We start from the raw sequence: 12,084 nt of genomic DNA, 5'->3' as shown, positions 1-12,084 counted from the left end.
CCTAATAATTCTTGTTCCTTCGGTCTTAGCGCAGTCTTTACCTAGTTCATGAAGTTCTTCGCTAACTCAATGTTTCTGGTCCATATGTGAGCACCGGTAGAACGCAATGATAGTAAACTTTCCTTTTCAATGAATGTGGCAAGTGAAATTGGTGAGGATTTGGCGACGCTTGCCATATACACTCCAAGCTACCTTTAGCGCACAGCTCTTAGGGGCCCGTTAATGTGGCAAGCGTCGTCAGCGGCTGCGGCATAACCTAGAGAAAGAGCACATCGAAGGATGAAAGCGAACGGAGCGCAGTGGGGGATGACAAGCGCGACGACGAAAGCGGAGGTTGGTAGGTTGGTATGGCGAAAGCCTGAGAATAAAAGCGTAGTGCGGCGACGATGCCTACGTGATGGCGCCAGAAAAGCCCTGCGTCGTCTGGAAGATCTGTCTGCAGCCGGTGCCGTGAATAGTGCCCGCTCGTCACCCACGCATCGGTTCTCGCAATCTCCAGATTAGCGAGGCAGTTGCGTCACACTTCGCTCCGTTTGCTACGTGCCCCAACGAGACAGATTGTCAGCGCCAACCGATATGTCGCGAAATGAAAAGAGGTATATAGCTGCGCTCAGATTTCGCATTAGGGAGTGTCGCAATTCTCGGTGAATTTCTTCGTCTTTTTATTCTTCCGTAAACTTCCTCCTGATGATGAGGTTCCTCTGTGAGTAACTGACCTAGATAAACGCACTCTTGCATATATTGTATAGAGGCTGACGGGCGATCATGAATTCTTGCTCCCTTGCCAGGCTATTGAACATCAACTTTGTCTTCTGCATATTAATCTTCAAACCTGTTCTTACACTTTCTCGGGTAAGGTCCTAATCATAATGTCGCCCCCTCTCTAGAACAGTTGCACTCGCACGAATATAAAGCAATGCATTCGAAGAAAATGGCCTACTACCATCGCATCATCCCCTAAAATCCGTGCCTTACATATCTGTTTATGTATTCTAGCAGTCTTTAGTCATTGCACCCATTTCTCACATCTCTCCATATACGTCACTGTTTCTGAACGTGCTGTTTATTCGTTTCAAATTGCCAAGTAAATTTTTTTTTGCCAGGCACCGCACTCCGAACAATCGTTGACGTTCAGCTGGGGTCTTCCTAAAATTCGGAAAAGTAAGAACAATTTCATTGAATTCAGCACGAAACATCGTAATGATATATGCTTTCTCTTCCTGTTTCAGGATGAACTTTGATTGCGACGAAGAAATACAGAATGCAAAAGCAAGCGGAACAAAAAAATTAATTATGCGGATACCACAAGGACACGCAAACACACAGGACACAGGTGGGCATGGAATCAGTGTCCACGTGCTGAGTGTATACCGCACGCTGTCTTTTTCTGATCTTTTTCGAATAATATCGAATATGTACAATCTAGATAGTTTCGCCACATTTCTTCACTGCATGTTTAATTAACCTAGCGGCATGTACCGTGTCTCCCCAACCGGTCGTGTGCATATTTTTCTAGCTTTTCTTCACCATAGATTTTTCGCTGTGAATATTTCATCATATTATTATCTACTATTTCGCCTCTCTCTCCTAAATACAAGTAAAAGAAATGGTCCTGCTTGAAATTTCTGCAATGAATGTCGTCAGAAAAATGTTCAAGTTTTTTCTGAGCATTATTAATTGTTTCTACTCGTTCTGAGCTGCCGTCTTACTGAAAATCCGGGCACAAAGCAGTTTTGTTTCTTTTGCGCTTCTGCTTTTTGAAGAGAAATGCAAAAATCGCCTAGATTCGCTCGTCCGTGTTGCAATTTTCGCTAAACGGGAATGAAATTCTACTTTCCCCACGCCAGTTGACGCAAGTTCATTTTGTGGCGGGTACGTCCGTTTCGCTTAACAATCAGCGACAGTTTATTCCGGTTGGATAGAGAATTGTGACTCAACTGCTCCCCTGTTTCCATTTGGAGTTGTCCACACAGTGATGCATTCCCTGTTGCTTTTGTCCAACTACGAGGGCTAATCAGAAAGCATTTGCCCCTATTCTTTTTTAGACAAATTACGGCTGTAAATGCGAAATCACATATCCATTCCCAGCGGCGGACCTTTCTTTGACCGGCCCAGTCTTATCGGCCGGTAGCTCTACGGCACGGCGCTGCTGTCAGTTGTTGAAGATGCCGGTTGTGCTTCACACGTCCACGGCGTACGAGCAGCGAAGTGTGATTCATTTGCTATGGAGCAAAAGACGAATTCCCATCGAAATCCACAGGGAAAGGCAACCCTCGTATGTGGAATGCTGTCTCGCTTTGAGAAGTGTGAGTTGGTGGTGTTGTGAGTTCGCAAAAGGCCGTGAAGGTTTGCATGACAATTAGCGTTCGGGGAGGCCACATGCGCCGCTGACTGACAACTAGGAGAGTCTCAACCACTCACCATACAGTCCGGACTTCGCCCCTAGTGATTTCTACGCTTTCAGTCCACTGAGGAAGTTCCTCGTAGGACAGTGATTCGCGCGCAATGATGAAGCCAAGACAGCAGTCGGATGGTGGTTGCACAGTCAGCCGGACGATTACTGCGACAGGGGCATCTCAAGTGTAGTGCTGCGATGCGACATATGTCTGAACAGGCGTGGGAATTATGTTGAAAAACAGTGTAAGGTACGTAGAATAGGACGTATATTTGCAATTGCCTTTGTGTAACTTATATGGCTAATACAAAAAAATAGTGGCACATACTTTCTGATTCGGCCTCCAGTTGTTCTTCGCCTTTACGCTTGCGATTTCGTTCAGTTGTTGTATGTTTTCGTCTTAGAAAAGCAGTGTTGTTCGTAAAGCTGGCAGTAGTTATGAAGACTGGCTGACTGCGGTATCCTCATAAATGACTTTCGCTTAAGAGGAAGCTTTAGCTCGAGTGCCCCTATCTAAATACATGTAAAAGGAGAATTCGTTTTTCTCGGCAACCACTGCACCAAATTTGACGATGTTTGTTGCATTTAAAAGACAAACTTAAAATCTAGTGACTGTTGGTTTCGAATTTTTTAGTTAGGTCGTCAATTTTTTATTAAAAATTGGCAAAAATCGAAAATTTTCAAGAAACGAAAATATCAAGTTTACAACTCCGTAACTAAACAACTAAAAATGATAATACAATTCTGTGAATTGCATCTAATAGTACATCTAAAGCGGACAAAATTGATATGTGACACATGAAAATAAAAAAATTTAATCATAGGGAAATACAACTTTTGCAAAATCGTTGTAACCATCGTAACAAATTCACGTAAGATGCAAAATGACACATTGATTTTGTCCGCTTTGAATGATCGAATGGATGCCGTTTACAGAACCGCGATATCAGTTTTTGATGCAGAGCTATGAATTTGTAAACTTCGTGCTTCTATTTTTTTCGAACGGTCAAATATTTGAAAATCGTTTTAAGAAAATTTAAGCCCTAAATCGAAATTCCGCTTCCAACAGTCACTAGAATTTAACTTTCTCTTTCAAATGCAACAAATTTCATCAAAATCGGTCCAGGGGTTATCTCATAAAAACGTTTTTGCGTTTTACATGTATTTGAATAGGCCGCGTCGGAGTTGGGCCCGAGCTAAAGCTTCCTCTTAAAGGTTCCTCTTACACACCTTTTGCGCATCTTTGGAGAGCCTGAAATTGGCTTTTCGTTTACTGAAGGAGGACATGCTTTTCAATGGTGGAGATTGCAGTACCACTACAGCAATTCCTCACTCGGTGTTCTTCTATTGATGACTTGTAACCACTGATCAACAGTGGCAGAGGATGCTGTTCAAGCAGCCTAATCAATGCTGACGTTTTCTTCCGTACTCGTTGTGTCATACTTTGATTTATATTAGCAGACTCTTGACGACACAGTTCTGAACATTACTGCCCTACAAGCAATCGCCACCCTAAAGATACGACCTCACAGTCATTGTGTTCACATAAGCCGGAACACGCATTCGCATTTGAGATGTTACCGCAACCCACCACTCGCCTTTGAGACACCAATCCACCTCACACTCGCCATTAAGCTTGACTGCCCTTCAACACTTACCTTAGGCAGCAACCACTAGCACCTACAGACACTATGTTGGCAGGCTGAGTTAACCGGCATCCGAAAGAGCAGCATTTCAACTACCCTCCCCACACTTGCATCCCACTATTTTCAGCAGCTCTAAACTTTCTCTAGCGTACACTGGCTACTAACACTCCTGGTACTTAGTTCTTGCACGACGCTGACGCGGCTAGACGGAGAGCCGCACACTGGCCCTGGCTTTCAATGGCGGTGCCTCACCAAGCCATGGCTATGGGCGAAACGACTTTGGCGGTGCCAGGTTGGCGCCAGACCAAGACGACAAGGATTTGTCAATTTTGATATAAGGGAGCGCTGACGTACCCGATATTCTTGAGTTCCAAAGCCCGTGTCCCTTCTTGCCGCTCGGGCAGCCACGACTTTTCACACTTGCGCTCCGTTTAGGCTCCGTGATTTTCATATCGTTTATCTTTAAAGTGATCAGAAATGTCGTATGCTGTTGTGAATCCTGATGGTATACTTTTTCTCCTCAGTTGCTCTCTTAATTAGCAAATGAAAAAAAAGAAACTCAGTGCCCTTCCAATCTGAAACGAAGGATGATCAGCGAAGCTGTGTATGAGGGCTCCTTAATGGCGAACTGCACCTCCGCCGCCAGTCGGTCCGGCATTGCATTATCCATCAAAACTGATAGCTGGGTGGATTGGTGTGGTTCCATCCCAACGAAAAAGTGTGCGAGAAAGACGTAGACAAGAAAGAGAGAACTGACCAAGCAACAGTTGACGATCTTCCTAAGAGTAGAAGGAATGCAGTTTCATTTCCTTATGTGCAGAAGCTAGTACATGGGTTAAAAAACATAGCAAGGCGGTAAAAGATTGGTGTTAAGCTTGGTCAGGTTTGTCCAGCTGTCCACAAAAAGATGAATGGAGTGGCGAGTGACAAACCTGCCGGATGTTCTGTCAATCATAATAAAAAGTACGTGGATCGCAAAATTCAAGTTGTTTATAAGATACCTTGCTCTTCTGGAAATGTTTACATAGGCAAACAAATCGATGTTAAATATCAATATCCAGGAACATGCGATCAATGCAAAGAATGAGACTGGTTCTCATTTGGCGGTTCATTGCCGTAGAAGATTGTGCCAACCCGTTTTTGATAAAACTGAGATTTTGTACAGGCATAGTGTGCACAAAACATGGGAAATAATGGAAGCCTTTTATATGTTTTTGGAGGGTGACAGATGCATTAGTCAACCGTCGATAGCTTTGTCGGAGGCAGAAGTGTTATACCTTCGTGATTTTGCGCAAATCAGTTCTTGATTAGCCAGCTTTGATGTGGCCACGTGTATGTTATTTTAGTTTTCTCGTGCACGATTCAGAGGGCGGTTGTTCTTCTTTCGGCGCAGTTTCCTGCTCATTCTGTTTCTTTGAAAATAAACTGATAGTTGCTCTCTTTCTCGTCGACGTCTTTTTCGTGCACTTTCCCGTTAAGATAGAACGCTGCACTATCTTCGGGATCAGCCCACGTATGGGGAATGCTTAACGCCTGCGTCACCTCCGCCACGGGTCGGCCCGGCATTGCACTGGATGGATGGATGCAAAACATTAATAAGGTCCTGAGGTACGCGACTCAGCGCGCTGCGGGCCGCTCCCACGTTGGGACAGTCAGGCCTTGCCCGACCGCCGCATCGTGGGCCCTCTGGACAGCCCATAGTTGCGCCCCGGCATCGGGGCTCTTGATAGCGGAGAGCCACTTGTCCACTATCTTCCGCATTTTTTTCTACACGCGGACATGATAGTGGGGAAAGCAGTCCTTAACAGCTTCGCCGTAAAATGAATATCGGAATATTGTAAAAGCGCCACAGACTACGTTTATTGTATTTGAAGCAGAAAGCTGAAGCGCAGGCATACAAAATAAATGTTTTTTTCCTGAAATAATAAGATGCTTTCACCATTTATTACTCATTGTGAGAAGGGAATGATGCAGAGGAAAGGAATAGCAAAGATGATGCTGTAGCTGTAATTCAGAGCAGTTTCACACGCGCTGACAATTAGGCGCAGCGTCGCACACGCAAATGCGGGAATTTCTAGCAGGAAAACATGCTTTAGGGTCCCTCCATCGTGACTCCTTATTTTCAAAAAATCAGTCTTCCGATAAGGGTTTTGGCAGAAGGCTTTCTCCCTGAATAGAACATGTGCACGGTAACGTTATTGAAAGCTTTCGGGTCCAGCAAAGCACACACTAACATCATTCAGATACGAGCATCCTTTATAGACTGCATCAAGTGTGCTACCTGCGGCTTCTCATTATCTGCTTTGCTGTGTGGTTTTGAACGATGACATCATTGTTAGCTTTCTCAATTTTAGATCGAAACTCTTAGGCGCCCGTTCCTGCGGCAAGCGTCAGCGGCGTAACCGAGTGCACGAGCACGGCGAAAGATGAAAGAGCGAACACGGAGCGTGAGATGAAAGACGGGATCTACGAATAGCGGAGACCAATGAGAGCGGCCACTTCAGCGATGTGCGCGCGGGAAACTGGTGTCATGCGGACACGCTTGACCACTCGATGCGTATTCGTATCTCGTCTACGCCGGACCACTCGTTTCTTACTACCATCTGCGCGCGTCAGCTCTCGCTCGAGCTTGTTTGGTTTGCTTAGTTTCGTCTCTTTCGCGCTTGTTTCAATATTCATGGTTTGCGATTGTTTTGTAATCTGATTGTATGAGTGATGCTAGTTGAGTACTACTTTCAGGAAGCCATGCGGCCCCAGCGATTACACTGGAACATTCGATGAGCCATGTATAAAAGCCGACGCGCTTGAACCGCAGATAGGATTTTCGACGACTGCCGACTGTGCTACACGTGTCTCCAAATTTCTTTGCCGCAATATATCATGAAATGAAAACAAGTATAGAGCGGCTCTCAAATTTTGCATGAGGGAGTATCGTAATCGTTGGTGGACTTTTTCTTTACGCTCCTTTACGAAAATTCGTTACGCTATCTCTTCAACTGGATCATACATATGACAAGCTACGAGAAACGTACATTTCTGCACTTCAGCTTAGCGATCGCTTCTTTACTTCCGTTACTTGCAACTTCTTAAAATAACATTGTAACATGAACAAACCTGCTGCGCCATCTGGATCTACGCTGGCAGCCATGTGTGTATACAGTGGATGAAGAACAACTGGAAGCAGTGGGCTCCTCAATGCTCGGGAAAGGGGTGGTATCATGGTCATATGTATCACTCACTAAAACAAAACTGGCGCTTCCCACAGCTGGTTAGCCAAACCTGTTTTCCTTACAACCAACAGACTAGCGAAGTTGACTAGGCACTCTAACACCGCTGCTTCTAGCCACTAGGCCGTTATTTGCAGGAAGGAATTGAGCACGCGGATAAACACCGCCACGGCCTGTCTTGACTCTCCTGCGCAAACAATGTTTAGATTGCTGCAGCAACTGAGAATATCACCGAAGTCTCGAGAAGCGCATAGCAGAGAAATCAGGATGGCATAAGTCCCGAAGAAATCAATAAGCCAGAGCGCAGTGGCATCCATGCATCCCACGTGTGCCTGGCTTCCTTTTACTGCTCTTGGTTGAGTCGCGTACTCAAGCTGCCAGCCTACAGCAATGTTGTCGTATTGTGTGTGGCCTGGAGCAAGCATTTCATTAGCTAGATGTGTATTTCACATTGGTGCGCGAGTGTGATGGACCGAAGTTCTTGAGTGGGGCCGGAGAGAAGATACGATGAGCTTGGCTATGCTATAAAAAACAGCTGAGAAGACAACACTACAGAATGAACGCATAAAAACAATGGCAGACGCTCGACCGGGGATGACCTCACTCTTATGATGATGTATATATGGAATAACAGTGCAGGTTCTTTACACTCACACCTAACCCTTTGCTATCTTTCTTTACCCACCACATTCTCCGCATTTGTAAAAATATTTGCGGCGGCGATGTCAGGAGCAGCAGTCAACACTTCAGAGACATATCCTCCTGCGGCGTTATCTCTTTCGAGACTCGCATACTTGTTTGGATTCGGCACACAATAGAATATACAGAGAGGAAACGTGTAAATTGAAGAAACATAGTTTGCAGGAACGGAAGCAGAAGTTTCTACATACCAATGGCGTTGGGATACTTTCGTAGTTAAATTTGAGTACGAGAGTGGAATCTGAACACCTGAGGCTCTTTGAGGTGGACCTAAAGCCCAGGACAGGACATTTTTGCATTTCGTCCACAACGCTATGTGGCCATCGCTGGCCTGCCACTTCTTGCTGAGCAGCCCCTCCCACCACTTTTATTTTATTTTGCGTGCTTCTCTTAATCCCTTGTACACCTACGGCAGCGTATGTTTCCACTATGTTGAACGTATTTTCTCTTGTACTTCACTCGTTATTTCATGACAACCCGGCATTGAATCTGCTCAACTTTGTTTAGCGACAACATTACTAAGGCTTTCGCGTCAACGCATCTCTCTGAGAAATAATTGTTCTCAGTTTTACAGCACTTACAGACGCATTTGAGCATGGTTTGCCGTTCCTGTGCTTCTAGCGGCATTCGTAATACAATTTCTAGCAATTTGCCTGGGTTGGAATCACATAATTATTGAAATTAGAAGTTGCGACTCACATTGCCACACAACGTAAAAATTTTGTTATTGTTGTGGATTGTTCAACAAGACAACTAAGATGAATATTCGAAATAATCAATGAGAAATAAAGTATATAATATATATATATATATATATATATATATATATATATATATATATATATATATATATATATATATTGAGTATATGAGTTCGGTTCATCTTTAGAGGATAAACATGCTCGGTGAACACCTTAGAATATTTAACATGGTGACTCACAGCGTCTAAGTGCCCTTTATTCGCGCTTCATTATGGGATTGACAAAAATACCTCAAATATAAGTCAGTCGTTGATTTCTTGTCCGTTGAACACTTTCTGCACCAAGGTTACCCTAACATGACATTCTTCGAGGTGCGGATAAAGACTTCACGACTTTTTAGATGCTATTATAGTGAAAATCATTCTTCTCGAAGCGTATACGCTTTCGTGCGGGTAGGCGGGTAGCGTATCTCGCTGTTTTGGTGGGCCGATCCCGATGGTAATCCAGCCTATCGCTGTTTTCGTGGTCCGAGCCCTGTGATAGTGCCGTCTGAAATTATGTACAACCGGGGAGACTCTGCACGGCCACTGCATGCACGCTGGAACCACTGGGTGTGTACAACTCGGTATGTGCCCCTGGCAGTATGTTCAGTATGTGCCACGTGGTATTAGTTTGCTTCCAATATATAATTCTTGCCATGAGAAACATTCGGTCTTAATACAAATATAACGCTACAGCACATAATCTCTTCATAACTCTTCGATACTGAACGCAGACATCGCCCATACAACCATTCTCTACAAATCTTGAATGCCTCCGATTAGAATTGAAAAAAAAATGTTTTGGGGTGCTCATTTTCTTTTTTATTTTTCAGAATTGGCATTGATGTCATGTGATAGCACTCGCGCATGTTACACTTGCTTCGTGAAAAATGTTACGAATGCTGCCATCACAACGACAGAAAAAGACTTTTTTTCTACCTGGCACTAAAAAGCGTTCTGTATCGTATTCGCCTTTCCCTGGCATGTGTTACTACAAGTGCTTGTTTTTAATTCAGGACTTGCAGTAGTTGGAGGTAATTTCTGTGTACCTTCTACAATACCTGCTAGCACTGCTGCTCTGCCAGAAGTGTAGTATTGTAAGCTGCATGAGGCCGATAAATAAGTAAATATTGTGAGAGCATTATATTACCCCTTCATCTTCTTCATCTGTATATATTCATCATCATGGCCAGCGTCATCGTCTTCAGCACGCGACCTGTGCAATAAACCATAGAGGCTTAACAGCTGTCTCGCAAGTGGTGGAAGCTGCTTTCTTTCCCTTGGTCCTCTACGCCTTCGAGTTTTCATGGAGCTTCGTTCAGGACGCCGCTTGCTCCACGTTTCCGCCAGGATGCCCCAAGAAGATCCTCCAGGAGCGTGTCCAGGAGTGTTTTTTAGCGAACATATAACGTTCTGCAATCCATTGTCTGTGGCACTGTCTTAAACAAATTATCAAAATTAAGAAGCATGAATACTTATTCAAAAAAGTGAACAGCGACTATACTTTAAAGTAAGAACGTGGTCGCCTTCTTTCTGTCAAACTGCTTCTTCAAGTCCTGGACTCATACAATGAAATCACCTTAACAGCAATTACGACCATTGCACCAGCAGCAAATTACATGCTATGTTTACATCGGTTCGGAAATTTCCACTTCGTGCAGGCTTACGTGTGCGTTGTGCGCTGCTTAGTGTCCTATTCTCCTTTTCCCCCATGCCTACCACGCTTGGATACTGCGTATACACCGACATTGCTTTGAAATACGAGAAAGTACAGCTCCAACTGCCGCAGCTATTTTACTTTTAAGGGCGACCATTACAGCAAGCGGGAGCTCGAGGGCTACGGCACAGGGTTCCTCAACCCTCGAGTTTTTCAGCGTTTGGTTCTCTCATCCCCAATATGTATTAGCGTGGCACTCCAGACTCGAAGAGTGATTCCCCGGTCCCCTAAGGAATCCTTGAACAACATTCTTTTGTCTTTATTATGGTACTTGGGATTGCTAATCACAGCAGCACGAAGTGCTCATTATACTTTTCTTGCCCTCTAAGGCGCACCTTTTGCAAAGCCTTAGCAGTGGTCCTAGTGCAATCCTCCCTGGGCGAAACCCGTTTCTTTGTTATCAGGTACATCTCCTAAAGTGAGGGTATTTGCGAAGGCCTAGCGTAATTAGTATTGCTGTTGAATTCTTCAGTCTTATTGATTTCGGCGTTGTTTTTGTGTTGCACTGGATGGCATTCGCAAAGCCGTGATATCCGCAGCAAGAACTGAGATGAGTGGTTAGTGCAGGCCGATAGATCTTTTAAGTACTTTTATCATCACTCGCCCGTTATTTTTCTTTCCTTCTAATCGTGCCGCAATCGCCTTTGGTATTTCAGTCCCCCCCCCTCCCTAGTTCGTTTTCGATGTGGAAGCGATGGCCTAGAAAAACGAATTCATACCCTTGTTCCCTTTGCTTTAGTAAGGTTACTGAGGCATCTTTTTCACGTTCACCCGGCATCGATCGAATTTATCCAGACGTATAGGACATACTCCTTACTTGATATTTAGCTTCGACTCAAATCCTTATGGCGAAACGGGTGGCGCTATCATCGCATAATTTGTTGCAACAGTCTGTAACACTAGGAATAGGGAGTGCAAGGGAAGGAAAAGCGGCGACTTTGACCATGTTGGACCTGGTCTGATACCTTACACTAGGTGTGGTGAAATTATACAGAAAAGAAAAAGAAATAAATCAGTGATGAGCGAACAAACAGAAAATCATTCAGCACGCAATCAAAGACAGCCGCATAGCCTATACATCTTTAACAAATTGCAGCAGTCCACTTATTTGTCTTCTGTTAACGCTTTGATGTCCAGTCGGCTTAATGCGTCGTTGTGATGCCGCTGGGTAGATACTGAGGATGAACTGCTCCGGGCTAGATCTTATGATACCTGATGCTTTTGCTACACTGTAACCATATACGAATGACAAGGAATAATTATGCCTTGACTAGTGACCTACTTCGCTATTAAGTGACTAGTGCCAGCATTCCAATTCGCCAGTGAAAACTAGCGCAAGTAATATTCTCTAGAAAGGACAAACGATTGTATTCTCAAAGGTAATAGATTACAGGTGCGGATGCTCCCTCGCTCCTCAAATTATTTGCTTTTTCACCGCAATATTCGCTTCCAGCAAGCGTGCACTCGATAATTCACTGGTGCGGACATACAAGCAAGGTTGCGTCTATTACGCCAGTGCAGACAGAAGACTGAAAGTAATTGTAGTTCACCTTTTTAATAAACGACGAAACGTCGTTAGCGTGATTGGACAGAAGACCTCTGAATTCAATATGCCCAGCTAGTCTATTTACTAAATACTTGGAACTACGCTTTCAGTA

At 44.3% G+C, this 12,084-nt stretch overlaps 1 long non-coding RNA gene across 2 annotated transcripts in view; it reads left to right on the top strand.

The window, feature by feature from the left end:
• The first annotated feature begins 1,113 nt into the window (after positions 1-1,113).
• Positions 1,114-12,084, top strand: part of LOC142577880 (uncharacterized) — a 30,551-nt gene continuing 19,580 nt past the window's right edge. For both annotated transcript variants that reach the window (XR_012827088.1, XR_012827089.1), the window contains exons 1-2: positions 1,114-1,161; positions 1,230-1,333. This is a non-coding gene — a long non-coding RNA (uncharacterized LOC142577880). The remainder of the gene's footprint in view (positions 1,162-1,229; positions 1,334-12,084) is intronic.

This window comes from Dermacentor variabilis, chromosome 4 (genome assembly GCF_050947875.1).
Source record: "Dermacentor variabilis isolate Ectoservices chromosome 4, ASM5094787v1, whole genome shotgun sequence".
Lineage (NCBI taxonomy): Eukaryota > Metazoa > Arthropoda > Arachnida > Ixodida > Ixodidae > Dermacentor > Dermacentor variabilis.
Note: the sequence above shows the minus strand (reverse complement) of the source record. Positions and strands in the feature narration are given on the sequence as shown.